Source organism: Octodon degus, unplaced genomic scaffold, assembly GCF_000260255.1.
Source record: "Octodon degus isolate 3935 unplaced genomic scaffold, OctDeg1.0 scaffold00219, whole genome shotgun sequence".
NCBI lineage: Eukaryota > Metazoa > Chordata > Mammalia > Rodentia > Octodontidae > Octodon > Octodon degus.
The window spans coordinates 3327597-3345418 of NW_004524795.1; the positions used below are offsets into that span (position 1 = coordinate 3327597).

The window sequence follows — 17822 nt, forward strand, 5'->3', positions numbered from 1 at the left end:
CTACATCTCCAGAAAACAGTCCGTTGGTATGGTTATGGGAAAAAGTCATGTGCATTAATTTTCTACAACTTGCTGATTAATAATATAGCTCAATAACAATGGAAGGTACAGAAGCTTTTAGAACTATGCAATTCAGAAGGATGTACCTAGTACTTACTGAAGAGGAAACCCAAAGAACTTTTTTTTTCCTGATTGTAAAGTTCTCTCTTTTTTTTCCTTAATAGAGTGAGTCTTAATATATAGGTTTTTCTTCCAAATGTATGCATGGAAGGGACAGGCTGGAAGACACATTTAGGGATTTATAGCGGTGGTGCATTTGGGATGACCAGGTGACAAGTGCTGTGGTTCTTCAGTGGGTAATTATAGAGGCAGTTTAGACAAGACTGGTTTTGATATGAGAGGACTTTGAGCCTACACTTCTCGTAGAACAATTTAGGATTTATTTTGATGAAAATGTGCAGAGAAACATGGAGGAAAGAGAATACTTACTAGACACAGTTAGGTGTTGGGTTCCTAAACTGGAGCCCGATCTTGATCTGAGTTTTAGTAAGTTTCATTCTTCAACAGGGAGACCCCAAGATTGCTTTTATCATCTTCATCCACAATGGGTAAAGCTCTGTGGCACTGCTGTCTTTCTCACATGATGGGTAAGAGTTTCAAAGAACACAAGCATGTTCCATAGATTTCCACAAACATGTAGGCCACAGCCTTATTTATTTGTCTGTTTATTTAGTTTTGGTACCAGGAATTGAACTTAGGACCTCACAGTTGCCAGGCAGATGTTTTGCCACTGAGCTATAGCCCTGGCCCAGTCATAACTTTATTTATCTTTTTGCCCTAAATGTCTTGTGTATATTGACATAATTATAAACATTCCTCTTTGAAGTTTTATTAAACTTTGCAATTTATAATAACTTTAAATTTATGTGAAACTTAACATTACCATAGAGAAGTTTTCTATGCACTTACTCTTTTTCTTACATTATTGCACTATATTTGTTCAAACTAAGAAACTATATGACTATTAATTAAAAGATAGATCTTCTTTAGATTTCAATTTTTTTATTACTATTAATTTTTTCTACTCCAGAATCCAGTGAAGGGGGTGCATGGCTTCTTTTCCCCATGTATTCCCTGGCTTCTCCTGGTGTGTGTGTGTGTGTGTGTGTGTGTGTGTGACAATTTTCTAGTCATTCTTTTTTGTTTATTTGTGGAGCTGGGGATCAAACTCAAGGCCTTGTGCATATGTATCCCTGAGCTATTTCCCAGTCCCATTACTTGTTCTCACAGACTTTCAAAGTTTCTGAGGCATATTGGCTGGTACCCTGTAGAATCTCTCCCAATTTTGATTTGTTTGATACCTTTTTTCACATGATTTGGTGGAAGATATAGACGTTTGGAAAGAAAATCCTAGAAGTGAAGGGCCCTTCTCATCATATCCTATTAGGATGCAAGATCCTTGATGACATCGTCTGTGGCAATGTGCAGCTGGGTCACTAGCAAAGGCAGTGTTAGCCAGGTCTCTCAGTTGTAAGGTTACTCTTTTCTCCTTCCCTTGTGTTATGGTTTGAATGTCTCCAAAAGGTTTGTGTTGGAAACTTTAACCCTAACTTGATATGTTAGTGGTATTTGGAAGTGGAATTTCAAGAAGTTATTAGGATTAGGTAAAAGTGGGATCTCCATGGTGGCAGGAAGAGAAGGGAGAGGGGCTTGAGCTAGAACCCTGTTCTGTCAGCCCAGGTCACGATCTTTTGTGTCGGGGTGCAGCAAAAGGCTCTGCCAGCTGCTAAGCATGCTCTAGCATCTGTTAGTGATGTTCGCAGCTCCCCATGCAGTAACTCCACAAGCCTCTTTTCTTTATTAGTACTGAGTCTCAAGTCTTCAGTTATAGCAAGAGAAATATGTGACATATACTTTTTTGTTCCATCCTCTAGAATGGCTTATTGGACAGTTCTGATTACTTTTAGCCACCCCCCACAAAAGTTGCAAATAATTTATTTATAAAACTCTCTGAGTCTGAAGTCTCCATTTTTGTTGTTTTTGGCGGAAAAAAAAATAAACAAAAAATCCAACCCTTCCCTCAAAAAAACTCCCAATAAACTGTCCATTTTTGGAGATGAATTTTCAAAAAAAAAAAAAAAAAACTTTTCTAAAAAAAAAAAAAAAAAAAAGCTTTTCTAGAAATTTCTGTTTGCGTAATCATAAAAGTCTCCCACATCTGCTAATGTCAGAATGGCAATCAAGACAAACACAAAATGATTCATTTCACTGTGGTTTTGAAATTCAATGGATAATATCTATCTATCTATCTATCTATCTATCTATCTATCTATCTATCTATCTATGTATCTATCTATCTATGTATCTATCTATCTATGTATCTATCTAAGTATCTGTCTATCTATCTATCTATCTATCTATCTATCTATCTATCTATCTATCTATCTATCATCTATCTATCTTTCCTAATATCTAACACTGTATTTTCCTGAATAGGCATACTATTTACTGCATGTGACTGTATGTGGTTTTCTCTGTAGAGAAACTGGTAGGGCACTCCAGATTTGTCTAATGTGAAAAGGTCATGAAAGGTACACGGGTACCAGTGCACGCTGGGGTAGGCATATGGTTGCTCCAGGACCTGTTCTTGTCAAATCACTCATAAAGGGCTTGACTCTGAAAAAATCTCCATCAACTGCACTTTACAAATCCTTAGAGAAAACAAGTGCATATTTAAAGAAGTTGCTTTATCTCTTCCATCTACATCTGAAGTAATCCTGAACTTTTAGAGTGTGGCCAAGGGCTGGGACTCTTGCCAGTTCATATACACCCTGTCCGTCTTCAGGGGATAGACTCGAATTCGGGCTAAATGGAGATTCCCTCTTTTGGCGGCTGTGTGCTGTCTCTGAGTGTGTATTTTGAAGCAGGATCCAGGATCCACATTCTTGGCAGGTCAGCTGTGAAACATGTTTGACGTTGGTGGAAAAGGGCAGTGCTTGGATCCAGGAGCCCTGCTGCTCGTGTCTGTCTGCACTTCTGAGGAACCGTGCTCCAAAGGCCAACTTTCTAAGAGTCTGTTTGGCTCTGTCTTTGACACTGATGGAGCAGCAAAGCCTGACTCAAGATTTTGAAAGGTCCTTTTCCTTAACTTAGTGCTGGACACATCCAAAACACACCTACGTGTATACAGGCGTGCTCAGTGCTGTTGGAGTTCTCCATGACAAGAGTTCTTATGGGGCATGTGAAAACTCCTTAAGCTTGTGCTATGATAGCATATTATAGGATGAACATAATTTAACAAAAGGATGTCCATCTACTCTCTTTTCCTCCTGGGCTTACTGATTTTTTTTTTTTTTTTTTTTACCAAATTTTATCTATCTATGGAACTGTATTACAGAATAACAGATTTTAGATCCCAAATTCTGGGTTCTTGGCATTAAATCTGAACTAAATTTGGAATTTCTCTTCTGTATCCATTTCTTTTTTTTTTGCCATAGTTTTATTGATAAACAAATAGCAATGAGACAGTTTCAAATCAAATCGGTAGGACAGTTTCAATAATTAACACACTGCATACATTCTCCTTAGTGGTTAATTGCTGTACAAGATGCAGACTTGATATCCTATTTACAAACACTATTAGAATAAATCATTCTATTCATTAACAGAATGTAACTATATATCTATCCCAACCACTCTGAATACACAGATACAAAATGAACATTCATCTGTATACCCTTTTTTTGTTAAGTTCCGTTATTTGAATATTATAGGTGTGTAAACTCAGTAAAATATTCTAAAAGAGTCCAGTATCCTACAGTAGTATTGGGTCTTCCGCTTAACTGGCAATGTCAGAAATTGTTGACCTGAGTCCCCTACAGCTCAACATAACAGAATGGCTTTATTTCTTATATTTCATTTTTATACTTTTCTGCTGGATGATTAAGACCAAGGTAAAGCAGGACCTATGCAACAAGAGTTGTAGCTTTTGGGTCTGATAAAGTCAGTGAAATCCCCTCAGGATTTATCCTGAGATCCTGTCCCTCAGATTGCATCCATTTCTTCTATGATAGCCTTTCTGGATTTATCTTAAACTTGTGTTCTCAGATAAGTAACTACCATGGAGGTGGGGATCATCTAGTTAATACAGATGCAAAGCCAGAGGAAATAAACAAGTGAAAAGACGTCATCTCCTCAGTGTGCATTCCTACTGTGTAGAATCTGCCCCTACTGATTCTCTGCGGACTTGCTCAAATCCCACCCTGCGTGCTCCTCTAGTCCTGGCTAAGATCTGATGACTGATGGAACACACTGCAGAGATGAGATGGATGAGAGATGGGCACACCACATGAAGGAAAGCCAACCTTGTGCCAAAGCATGCAAAGTCCAACAAGGCAGGAGAAAGGATTAGATAAGTCACTCCTCAGTTGCTAAAGACACAATGCTTCAAGAGCTGCTAAACTTCTGTCTGGAGAAATAGTAGCTCACCATGAGTCCTGGGCAAGTCAGTTGCTATGGATGGTGGCAATGAATTTGGCAGCTTAGATAGGTACCCCCATCCATCCACATGTGTGCGTGCACTTTATAAAGAGCAAATAGACAACTTATTATAACTGTCAGTTATGAAGTAGTACTGTATTGGCAAAATTTAAGCATATGTTCACTGGCTTGTTCTTAGTATATTTCAAATGTAAGGTCTTTTTTTCTTTCAAATTATGCCTTCCATCTTACTTCCAGTTTCATTTTTCTGTTCTCTAATGAATCTCAAGCAGATACCATCATTTTTTGGCTACTCAACATTGGTTAAAATTAAGCACAGGGACTTCTCTTCTGGCTCTGATGCACTAATAAAAAACAGATTTTCCTTTTCATCAGAAATAACTAAAAAGCCAGACAAAATCTATGAAACAGTGCTTTCTGGACTTTGGATACCAGGATGTAGAAAGCAGCAATCACATGGATGTGAAGCAGAGGAGCCAAGCTGGGTGATTGGCCCAGCGAGCTGCCTGGAGAAAACCTCGAGGAGTCGGCACAGAGCCCTGGCCCCAGGCAGTGCTGAGGGCCCCTGTGAGTAGAGGAAACGACAATGGGAGTGTGAGACCTCAGGGCCACTCACCTGCTGTGTGCACACCCAGGCCTGAAGAGAGCGCACAGAGAGAAAGCTCCAGGAAGGCAGAGCTCCCCTTGAGTCTCAAGTGAGGGCTGAGGAGCTCAGGTTAGCGAAGAGATGTTCCCGAAGCCGCCATAAAACCCAAACTCCCCAAAGATCAGAGAAAACAAATCTCTGAGTTTTACATGCATGAGGATGATAGATGTGCAGTGGGAAAGCCACGCACAGTGATGGACGCCTGGACTGAGGGAGGCTGACTCAGGATGGAGGAACACAAAGCCTACTCCCATCCAGTCTGAGCAACATGGTGAGATCCAGGACCCCAGTAAACTAGCCACTAACTAACCAACCAACTTACTCAAAGGGCTGGGGATACAGCTTAGTGGTAAAATATCCCTGGGTTTTATCCTTGGTACAGAAAAAGAAGGAGAAGAGAGAAGTACAAGAGGAAATGCAAAAAGCCGAGAGACTCAAAAAGTCAGCAGGACACAGGTGAGGAACTGGGCTGTAGAGGGTTCTGGTGTTTTGGTGGAGCAGATATTTCATATGTTCTCTTTCTCCAAAAATCCTTCCAGAATTTTAGCTGGAGTACAACTCAAATACAGAAATATGTACATAGGGTTTTCCCTAACATATTTCTATAAATCAGATAGGTACATGAACAAAATCCAAAGCTTCATATGTGTCTTTCTCAGTTGTTAACACCCCCAGCCACCATAAACCGCAAACCACCACCAGCACCACTACCACCAGCAGCATCACCAGCACCAGCACCACCACCACCACCAACACCACCAGTACCAGCACTACCACTAGTGCCACCACCATCGTCACCATCACCACCACCAACAATAGCACCAGCACTAGCACCACAACTACCAGCAGCACCAGCAGCACCACCAGCACCAGCACCAGCACCAACACCAGCTTTACCAAAGCTTATCGCAGCGGAGCACACTTTCAGCCCTCATGTAGCGGCTGCTGTTTCTCTGGCTGACCCTGCCTTACCAGTTATTAGTGCTATGTCTTGTGGCAGGTGTCCAAATGCTGATTGTCTTGGGGATGCTGCTTGAATTCTTTGGAAGACCCTGGGGGGTCTCCCCACTGGCCAATTCCCTGGCTCTCGATGGAGGATAGTCCATTCTGTTAGCTCCATTATGAAAATCGGCTCGCCTGGCAGGCGGCCATCTTGGTGGGGTACTGGAAAGATGGCTCCAGCCCAGCTGAATTCCACAGTGTCTGCTCTACCCATGGGAAATGGACATATCCTAGCCATGCCTAACAGTGGACTGGAGGCCGGCCCCCTCTGCAGGGTCCGTTTCCTTTCCGTTCTCTCCTGTCCTATTTGCAAGTCTATAAGGACAGAAATCTTCAGCTGGGGACTGTAGTGGTTGTCCCCGTTGTTACTAGGAAAGATGACCCTGGAGCCTTTACCTCACCTCCTGCTCTGAGAGGAGAGGAGAAAAGAAACCACTAGCTACCTTGAGGTTGCTGCTAGTGGCAATGCCACCATGATCCTTTCTCCCTCTCCTCTTTTACAGAGTTCAGGGGAGCAGGGACAGTGCCTTAAATGTATCTGGCATTTATCTTCCTCAGATCTGGTAAGACACGCAGACACAGGTATGCCCGTCAGGAAAGAAGTCTACTGTATCTAGAATCAGGGGACACGGCACACCACGCAGGTATTTAGATTTTCATGGTTGTGACAAAATATCTGAGAGAGATAAACTTGAAAGAGGAAAGGTTTATCTTGGCTCACTGCATCAGGGGTTTCAGGCTGTGGTCACCTGGCCCCACTACATAGGGTCTGTGCAGAGGCTGACCATCACGGTGGGAATCAGGCTTTGGTGCCAAGCTGCTTGGCTCATGGTGGCTGGGAGCAGAGAGAATGAGGGTGCAGCGTCAAGACCTTAACTTCTTTGTGTCACCTGCCCAGCCTTTCATCACCTCCTGCAGCACCACACATGAGGACCAAGACTGCATGTGGGCTTTGGGGAACATTTCGGATCCAAACCATACTTTGGGGCCACACAGAGAAGCATCAAGTTTTGCCAGGCTCCATGGGGCAGGGACTATCTCCAGCTGTGGGTACCTGGGCTCTGGGATGATGGGGGAGTGGGGACAGTGGCCAGGAGTGTGAAAGCCAAATACAGAAGGTATCTGGGGTGTGCGCTCTGGCTTGGATTGCATATAGTACTTCTTGTATTTTTTTTCTCCCAGTACCAGGGATTGAGCTCGGGACCTTGTGCTTGCCAGGCAGGTGCTTATGCTGCTGAGCTATATCCTTGGCCCTTGGATTGCACATGGAAGAGGTCATCAAGGTAAGATATTTGCCCTAGCCATGAAAGAGCTAACCCCACTAGGGTAGTCTTTCCAGGGTTAGAGAAGGTCTAAAACATCAAAGCAACCACATACAGAGAATACAAACAGGGTTAATAAAGCCAATGTGATTATTTTATAGTGAACTCTGAGGGAGGTTTCTGGTTATTATTGATTCTTCAAAAAGGTTATGATACTTCCTCAATCTTGGTCTCCCACTTTGGGTTCTGGCTATCAACTTTGAAATCATAAGTGTACCACCCAGTATCTTGCTACATAGTGATGATTAAAAATCATATTACGTGGCACATTAACCTCTGTGTTAGAAATTAAAGTAATACGTACTAAAGTGGATTGCACTTGCGCTAGGAACTCAGTTTACAGATTTCTTTAGTTGTGAGAAACACAACTTGATTGGCGATTTAAAGAAAAATAGAATCTGTTGAGTGGATATAGAATTAGTCATAGAGAGGGAAAAGTGACAGTGAAGCGTTTGAAAGAGCAGATTGCTGCCACTGGCATCGATCTGCCCCAACATTTTCTACACCCAGAGGTCAGAGTGCATGGAGGGGAATCCCTGGCCAGAGATAAGGAGGGGGACCTTTGCCTGGCATTCTTGTCGACCTCATTATCAACAGAGGCCTTGGTCTTAGACAAAAGCAGGTATCAAACGAAGCGGACATGAATTGTGGGTGGGCAGGAAGTGACAGGGAGACAGAGGTAGTGGAAAGAGCACAGGCCTTGGTTCAAGAAAGCTACTTGAACTCTGTCTCTGATACTATTTTGATCATGTTTCCTGTGAATCTTTCTCATCTCACCTGTACATTAGAGGGAAATAATACCCACCTCACTGCACGAATAGTACAATAACAAAAATGCTGTAAAATGATAAATGACTGTATGATTCCTATAGTATTATTACATTCTTTTTATAGTACCAGAGATTAAACTCACATAAGTATTAGCACAAATGATATAATTCATTCTGAGTCTCCATTATCTTGTAGATGGTGTATGTTTTTTCACTGTGTGTTGATAGCCTCCCTGTGAACATGTGTAATGACTTGATACTTAAGTATAAAAACTTTGGAAATGCCAGTACATTCTGGTTTACTGGTGATTTAGGTGAATTTTAAGCCTGGATGGAATTTGACTTCTAGCAGTCACTATCTACATGACTTTCACTTATGGTTCAGACCCTTAATTTACCTAGATCCTTTATTTATTTAGAAACACTCTTTGAATCAAGAGGATTTCATGGTTCTCAGCATGGAAAATGCCAAACAGATCTTATCTGACCCATTGCTGCTCTGTCAGAGCCCTGAGTGGCTCCAGAATCTGTGTTGACAGTATTCCAATGTGTTTAGCTGATGTGCCAAAACCTATTGAAAGCCCTGGGCCTGGATTATGCTAGGGACACCTTTCAGAGTTCTTGAAACACAGGCACATCCTGGGAGGAAAGAGGCCTAGATGTTTCATCTCTCTTACAAATGAGATGGGAAGAGGATCCTGACCAAGTCTTAAGCATAGTCAGGGATGCCTTCCTTTGTTACGACATTGAAGGTTATGCACGCAAAAGCATAACCTGGATCTACGTCCCCTGCAGGGGCAAGCTTTTGTGGCAGGAGGCTTTGCTTGGGAGTCTTAGGCTCCCCCAGTGAGAAAATGGATTCTGCATGTACAAGGGCCTGGCACAGTCTTCCTTGCCTTTAATAGACTTTTAGTTATCGAAGGGATGGGGTTATTCTGAGGACAGAGTATTTTTATTTGTTCTTATTTCATAGGCAAATCTCCCATGGTTGGGTGGATTTCTAACTTGTGTTGTAGATGTAAGATAAATCTGTCACCCCCTACATCTTAAAGAAGTCAGGATATAAACTGACATCGCTTCGGGGCTGATAGAAACAGCGGAACAGTGGAGCAGGAAGAGAGGTTGTTTTCGTTAGCACTATCTTCACATGCTTACAGGAGCTTATGTTCCTATAAATTCCAAAAGATGCCTGGATCTGTGAAGAGTACTGAAATGTATGTATATCATATTTTTTCCTATGTGTGAACACCTGTGGCAAAGTTGAGTTTATAAATTAAGCACAGCGAGAGAGATTAAAAATAAATAACAAAATAAATAATTGTAGCAATATCCTGCATAATAGTTTTTTTTTTAAACTTAAGAATTGTTTAATTTCTGGAATTTCACATTTAATATTTTTAGACTGCTATTGACCCTGGGTAACTGAAACCCTGGAAAGCAAAACCTCCAATGGTGGGGTACAGGGACTGTGACTGCTTCAGCTGCTGTGTACCTGTGTGTCGTAGGCAGTGGCTCCGCACATTTCATTAACTGTTTTGGTTTTGTTGATCAAGAAATTGGGCAGGTCCTGGTGGGGAGAGTCTTCTGCTTCCAGTAGGGTCTGATGAGTACTTTGATGGTATCTGGCCAATGCTTATCTGGCCCAACACGACTCGCTTTGCATTCCTGACATGTTGGCAAACAGCCGGGTGTCTGGGCTTTCTAGGCTCTCTTCCTGAGGTGCATCCACTGGGGAAGTCAGACTTTAAGGTGGAAGGTTGAGGTTCCAGAAAACCAAGCCTGAAGCATCTAAAACTGTTTGCAGATTGGATGCTGTCCTTTTCGTGGGATCTGTTGGTCAGAGTAGTCACAGGTCAGCCCTGACTTAAGGACAGAGGAAGTCAATCCACCGCCAGCTAGGAGGACAGTCAAAGGATGCACCGTAGTCCTTCATCTGCCAGAGCAACTCCTTTCATGGGTGGGCAAGCCAGGGCAGCTGTGCCCTAGTCAAGCTCCCTGGAAAACTGCAGCCACAGGTGCAGCAGGGCTTGGTGTCTCACTGTAAGTGACCCTGCCAAAGCAACTTGGTTACGGGACACCTGGTAGAGGCATTTCTCTGTATGTCCCTTCCCTCACCAAAAAGAAGGCTGAAATGCCTGATTCAGATGTTGGCTGACTCAGTGTGGCTGTATCATGTGAAAGGTACTTTGTGGAAACTTCTGTAAGTACTTAGGGGGTGGGGTGGTGGATGTACAAAGCTCTGTGCACCCCTGCATAGACTGATGTGGAAAAGCAGATTAGGGTGTCAGAGTCTGGAATATTACTGTTACGTTAGCCATATATATATATATTTTTTTCCAGCACCAGGGATTGAAGTCAGGACCTTGTGCTTTCCAGGTAAGCACTTATTCTACTGAGCTATCTCTCTGGCTAGCCACATATTCTTCTGACCTTATATGTACACTAAAGGGCAGATATGTACACGTAAAAGTTGATTATCTGTATTAAAAGGTAACAGCTTCAGCCTGACAATTTCTTCAAATTCCATGCCCTGGAGGACAGTGATGCTGTGCATGTGGGTCCAGCCAATACCAGTTCCATCTCTACAGTAGCGTCACTGGGGGCCAGATAAGTCCCTCATGAACATAGGTTCTCTCTTAAAGATTTCCAAGGACTACAGTCTACTCTTGTTTAATCTCTTTTTAAAAAGAACTTTATTTTTTATTTTATTTTTATTTGGCAGAACTGGGGATTGAACTCAGGCCCTTGTGCTTGCCAGGCAAGCACTTAATTCTACTGCACTATCTCCCTGGCCCTTAAAAGAACTTTAAATAATCATTTATTTATTTATTTATTTATTTGGTACAGGATCTCACTGTGTAGCTCAGACTCATAGTGATTCTCCTATCTTGGCCTCCCCAGTTCTGAAATTACAGGCGTGTGCAACTATGCCCAGTTTTGGTGGTCAGCTGGGCGTGGGGCCAGCATGGCATACAGTACCAGAGGGATCCAACCCAGGTCCTTGCACTTGCCAGGTAGGCTCTTAGACCACCGTGCCATCTCCCCAGCCCTTCACTTCCTTTCTGTATTCAAACTCTTCCTTCTGCAGATGAGGAAACTGGGGTGCAGAGATCTCAGATCATTTGCCATACTCACATAGCTCCAGCAGAGTGAGTGTGGGTGTCTTGACTGCTGACAGTGTCTCTCTTGGAGTTCCCACTTTCTAAGAACCTTTTTTTTTTGGTGTGGTACTGGGGATTGAACTCAGGACCTTGCACTTGCCAGGCAGGCACTTATGCTGCTGAGCTATCTCCCCAGTTCTAGTACAGTGAGAAAAGAGTGCTCATACCCCTCCTCTACCCAGGAGCCTTTGGCCAAGTACACAAAACTTGCAGCAACATACTCTCTTTAGCCAAAATTCCAGTGGGATCTTGAGGGAAGAGGGTGCCTGACAGATACTTAGTGCACGTAGTGGCTCCCACCGGGGCAAGTTCTGTTAGGGCTCAGCAGATCACATCCACTATAAAATTGTGCTTGTGATTATAAGAGAGTGCTTTGGTTCCAGCACTTTCCTGCCATCTGACTCACCTTAATATGCCCTCCCATTTTGGACACAGGAAAATATACTGACTTTTCTGGCTTTTGATGGAACATCTGATTTTAAATGTTTGGGAACTATTTTCAAGGAGTCCCACTAGGACCCAGCCTGCCCAGATTGCCTACCCAAGAAAGGAGCTGCTCCATGGCAGAAGAAAGAAGACAGTACATCCTTTGACTGTCTTCTCAACAGATGGTGAAGGAAAGACTAGTTTTTAACTGCTGTTTGGTGTCTCTGCCCCAAGAGGCTTCGTCCCCACCGTTCCTGACCTCTGGCTTCCCTCTGGCTGCTGTGTCCCTTTGTCTGTGGTGCACGTGCGCATCCTTCTCTTCTGGCCTCTCAGTAACCCTCACAGCACAAGAAAAGTAGGCAGCGGCAGTTTGCTGTCCTACTATAAAATCAGAATGGGCTTCTCTCTCCTGCGCTCTGAGCAGCCTGCCCGCCTCCTTTGCATCTGTCCACCCCTCAGCTAATGATTCTTCCTGACCCATGGTCAGGAGCTCTTGTTTCCTCTGGGGGAGGGTCTTCCCCACCACACAGGGTGGGCAATGTGTGCTACCAACAGCACATTCACGGCTTTTCTTCCTGCTTCAGCTTAGCCTTCCAGATTCATGTCCTCCTACACTGGGGAAAATCAGGCCCGCCACTTCCCCAAATACTTTCTACCCCTGTGCTTGCGCTGCTACTCCTTTGCCTACATTGTTCTTCTTTGAAAGTTTTCTTTTTCAAAAGCTTGCCAGCTTCTCAAAGTCATGCACACGCTTTTCTAGGGGAATCCGTCCCTAAATCCCACAGCCTGGACAAATGTCACCTTTCTGTGTTCTCACAAAATTTTTTAAATGTATCTTTCTTACAGTCCTTCTCATATTCCAAAGCAAACGGTGAGATATGGTGGTTCTTAAAAACACTTCTTGAGATGTGCCCTGCTTATTTTTGTGCATGACTAATTAATTTCTGAAGTTTGGACTTTGGTTCTACTTGTCTTTGGGAAGTTTTCTTAAAACTAGTGGCCAATGATTGTGTAGAATTAAATGACAGTTGATTCTACACATATTTCTTTCCTTCCAGAATTGCCTTGTTATCTTGGCAGTGACTAAAATCTTCAATTATTTAAAAAAAATTCATAGTTTTGCTATTCAAAAATAGACAATTTTAGGTTCATATGCATAGATAGCCTGATAGCCTGATAACCTCAGGAACAATTACTTGAACGAGACCATGACATTTCTCACCACTTGGTGGCAGTGTACTCCAATTACAAGACTGCCCAAGTGAACGCTAGACTCTGCTAAAACTACAAATCAAAAGTTATGAAATGATAGTTGATAACATCTCACGTCTAGATTCTAGTTTAGTAGCAAAAATGCTTGTACATATGTCATGTACTCAAATGCTTAGTAAAAAGCCAATCTCTTAGGATATGTCACATTGTACGGTTGAATGTCTTATCATTTTGCTAAGAATTAAGAATAGAGATGTAAGATAAAATGAAGAAAAGCCAGAAAACTACTCACCACCTGAATTATACTAAAGCATATTTTAAATATTTAAGGTCTTGACACATGGCTGGACAGATTTAACCTCACGAAATAGGATTTATAAAATCTATGGAGAAAGTAGAGTTCTATATGAAAATTTCTACTCCCTGAAAGTAATGCAAACACAAATTTCAAATTCTCAAAGAATATTCTGGAAAAAAATCTAAACCCACTCCTCTAGGAAACACGTATTGTGATGATGCCATTTCTAGTGGAAGTTTGGTCGTATGTGGAGGAGATAAACGGGACACGTCGGACGCTGAGTCTGGATATAAGTTCCGTTCTACACATACACAGACGCAGATGCAGACGCAGACACACGCACGCACGCACGCACGCACGCAAACAAACTCCACTTCCTTAGCTATATCACTAAGGATGAAGCTCTGCCTGCATTTGAGGGTTTTGTTTGTTTGCTTGTTTGTACCAGGGATCGAACTCAAGATCTTGTGCTTGCCAGGCAGGAGCTATCTCCCCGGCCTTGAGTGGGTTTTAGAAATGGTGGGATTCATACCAGGGAACTGGAGAACCAAGATCAATATTTTCTTGGATAAAGAGCTGGGACTCTGGGGGACTGGCTTGGTGTAGAGTGCACTTTATGGATGTCACCCTTCATGTAAGACCTTTGCTACCGCGGGAGACTGAACGGCTTAATGGCAACTTGATGTGTAAATCTAATGTCCACGCTAAAGCTGGTGAGACAGTAGCAGGGGTGGGTGTTTGCCTCTGCTGAAGCACACCAAGGGGCTGCCTTCTTCACTCAAGTGACTCAAGGAAGAACAGGAAGCAGACACACCCAGAGGTTTGATCCTTGGAGAGATGACAATGTGAAACACTGTGGGCAGGTTCACTGATCATGAAGATTCACTTAGAGCTTCATACATATCCCTTTCATGTATAATATATAGGGAAACATAGTCTGTACTTTTGCAGTAAAACTAGTTATGACTTGTGATTGTTTTATTATTAAGACACCTTCATGTAGGTGGAGATGGGATCTTGTCAAGATAACATTTACTAAAGCTGTTATTCAGACTTGGTTTGAGCTCAACATCACTCAGAGTTAGAAACTTTCTGGCTAATGGATCTTGCACTGGGGAATGAAGTACTGAGCAACATAAACTACTGCGCTTTCAGGACCACTGGTGTCATTACCAAACTCTTATGGGTCCTGTTAGTCATGTCACTTTATCCTCTCAACTTCTGTATGTGATATTCATGTCAATTTCTGTTGTAAACCTTTAGTATCTCCAAGCTTACAGAAGTTAAGCAACCTGGTTAAGTTTAGAAAGCTGTTCAGTTGTGAAGCTGAGACCCAAATCATAATTTCCAACCCAATGTTAGTTTTCCCAAGGGTATCAATCAGCTTTTGGAAGGTAAAGATGTGAGCCCAGAGTTCATGGAGTGTCTAGCACATCACACAAGTACAGTAGAGGCCGTTCTCACAGGCTACTTGAAATCAGGCCCCGTTTTGGGAACAGCAGCGTCCTGGGGGTTCTGTAGCACTACAACCTATTTGTTTGATAGTGTTATAATTGTTGTTATTATTATTGTTACTATTACTGTTATTATTATCATATTTTGTGGGGCTTAACCTCATTCCGTATGGATGCTAGGCAAGCATTGTGTCATGGGAGCTACACATAGAATGCCTCCTAATGTGATCATTACAGTTTATTAGAGTCTCACTTTTGGACACTATAAATTATATAATCAGAACTGCAGTAAATAATGGTGTTCATCTCTCTGAAGTACCCAGGTGTTTCACGAATCACTACCTTGACTCCTGAGTCCTAGAAGTGTGACCATTTGAGATTGTGTTGGCCAGAATCAAAGAGTAGCAGCATTGCCTGTACAGATAAGAACCAGTGAGAATAAAGGCAATGGGTAATAGGTAACCATTGCCCACTGTCATTATTAGACACCAAGCATTTTCCATGCAATGTTTTCTTCCATCATTGCAATGAGTTTTTATTTGAACTTTCATTTTATGGGTAAGGAAGTAGAGTGTCAGAGGGGTTTGTAAGCTTCTAAATGACAGAGCTGTGTCCTGAACTCGGGCCTCTCTGACTTCATGATCATCTCTAATAGGTTCTCTCTACTATACTGATCAATTATGCAATTTTATATCAAGGCTGGACAAAATGCAGTCAGAGGGACTTACTATCTCAGTTGAAACTGTCCATCTGGCTTAGGAAATCTAGCCTTGAAATTTTTAAACTATACCCGACTATATAAAAATCCATTCTTTACACACTGTATGATCTTGGGCATGGTGCTTGATTTCCCCTGTGCTTATTTTCTCATTGGGGAAACAGGGATGAGGCTGGTAGCTATCTGTTAATGTTCCTGTGAGGCATCAATGAGACAATGTATGCAAAACCCTTAGCAGGGTGGCCGGCATGCAGCAAGGACTTAGTTCAGTGCATGTTGTATTTCATTGCCACCACTAGCTGTAATTTCATTGTCATCATTATTGGGCAAAGATATTTGTATTTCGAGGTAAGAGGTAAAAATGAAATGAAAAATGAAAATCAAGTACAATAATACAGTAGTATCTTTTTGTTAGTTCGAGAAAACAGTAATAGCTGAAAAATCCTAAAGGGCCCCCAAGTGCTGCTAACACTGAGACTGAGAGAGGTTTCTTTTCAGTTCAGTTTCAGAGCTTCCTGAACATTCTGGGCCCACATCTTCCCCACTGCTGTATTTGGACCTGATGAGTTCCTCCTTAGCTAACGGGCATCAGCTGCTAGAAAGTCCAGCCACACTTCCACCTAAACAGTCTGAATTTGTATAAATGAAAGGGGTATATCAGAAAAGAGCACCAGTGAGAAACAGGTATCCTCAAGACTGGATCCCATTCACTCATTCATTCAACACACTGAACATTTTCCTAGGCACTACATACAGAATAAGAAGTTACAGACTGAAAAGGGAGGTAGATGACGTGAAGTGATTATAGCTCAGAGCAGTGTCTCTAAATGTGCTAGTGAAGAGGGTGGTACAAAGGGAAGAGGATGCAGAGTTTTTTTTTTTTTAACCAGGTTTTGGAGAAGCCGGTAGTGTATACCGGGAGTGAAGGTGTACCTGACTGTGGGCTTGTTCTGCAACTACAACCTTCATTCCTAAGAGGACCCCTGATCCACTCCCTTTGACCAGTGCTCCTCTCCCCCTTAGGGTGGGATGTGGCTGACCATGGTGTCAGCAAGGAGATCTCGGCGTAGGGGAATCTTGAGCTTCAGCTTTTGCCAGATCATAGAACCTTAGAAGGGGACACTCAGGGCTAAGTCAGGCCACAGGGCAGGCTTCCGAGAGCTTGAGGGAGGAGATCAGCAGCCAAAAAAAAGCTCTCCCCTGTTTTAACAGAAGTAGCTCATTAGATTCTCAAGATTCTCTTAGCTTAGGCTTCTTCAGTGGATGCAAGAACAAGCTGCTGCTAATAAAAGTCTTCCGAATTCCCCCACTGGGGCATTTCCCCTTTCCTTTCTCCTGTGGGCCCTTCATGTAGGATGTCCACATTACTAAAAGTACAACAGGCTTCCACAGGCCCCAAGCAAGGTGCACACTCTTCTGCTCCTGTCATCCCTTCAGGCCTGTGCTTCTCCTAAACACTTCCTTCCACCTTGGGCTTGACTTTGGAAGTTCAATAATGCTACCAAAGTGCAAGTGTATTATATTCTGTCTTTTCTGCTCTTCCTGATCTGAAAAGCTTTTTTTCTGGACCCAACTTAAAATCTTGCTTTCAATTATGGCAGGATCTGAATAAATTGTGATTAGTTTGCCTACATCTTTATCACCTTAACTATGCTTAAGTAGTTCAACATTAAGTATTCTCATAATATTGTAAGCCATCATGACTTTCTCTGTCCAGGCATTTTTAATCCTCCCAAACTACAATTCTTTATCCATTAAATTCTCTACCTAGTAACTGCCCAAGCAGCTTAACCCCACCTAACAAACACTGTTGTACTTTGCTTTGTATGAATTTAATTACTGTAAAATATCATATAAGTGAAATTATAAAGTATATTTCCTCTCATGATTGGCATATCTCACTAAGCAGAGTGCCCTCAAAGTTCATCTATACAATGGCATGTGTCATGATTGCCTTTTAAAGAAAGGTTGACTATTCCACTGTGTGTATAGATCACAATTTGTTTACTTATGCACTGATGGACATTTGAATTTCTTCCACATTTTGGCTTACATAAATAATGATGCTCATATTGAATCAACTTTTTACTGTCTTGTTTGATAGATACATTTTCTCCTCAAAGAAAGATTATTTCACTGGGAAAATAAGATTAAGACTTCAAGTATGAACAGGGAAGGAACTCTTCAGAGCCAGAGCTGGTTTTTTTCCTTCTTTTTATTTTAAAGACACAGAAAACCCCAATAAAAATGATACAGAATTTCAAAGCAAGATGATAGGAAATTAACAATGGTTATTTATTGAATATTGTTATC

General features: G+C 42.2%; 1 long non-coding RNA gene across 1 annotated transcript in view; it reads left to right on the top strand.

Annotated features, from left to right (window-relative positions):
* The first annotated feature begins 9359 nt into the window (after window positions 1–9359).
* Window positions 9360–17822, top strand: part of LOC111813743 — a 57414-nt gene continuing 48951 nt past the window's right edge. The window contains exon 1 of the long non-coding RNA XR_002818912.1: window positions 9360–9454. This is a non-coding gene — a long non-coding RNA (uncharacterized LOC111813743). The remainder of the gene's footprint in view (window positions 9455–17822) is intronic.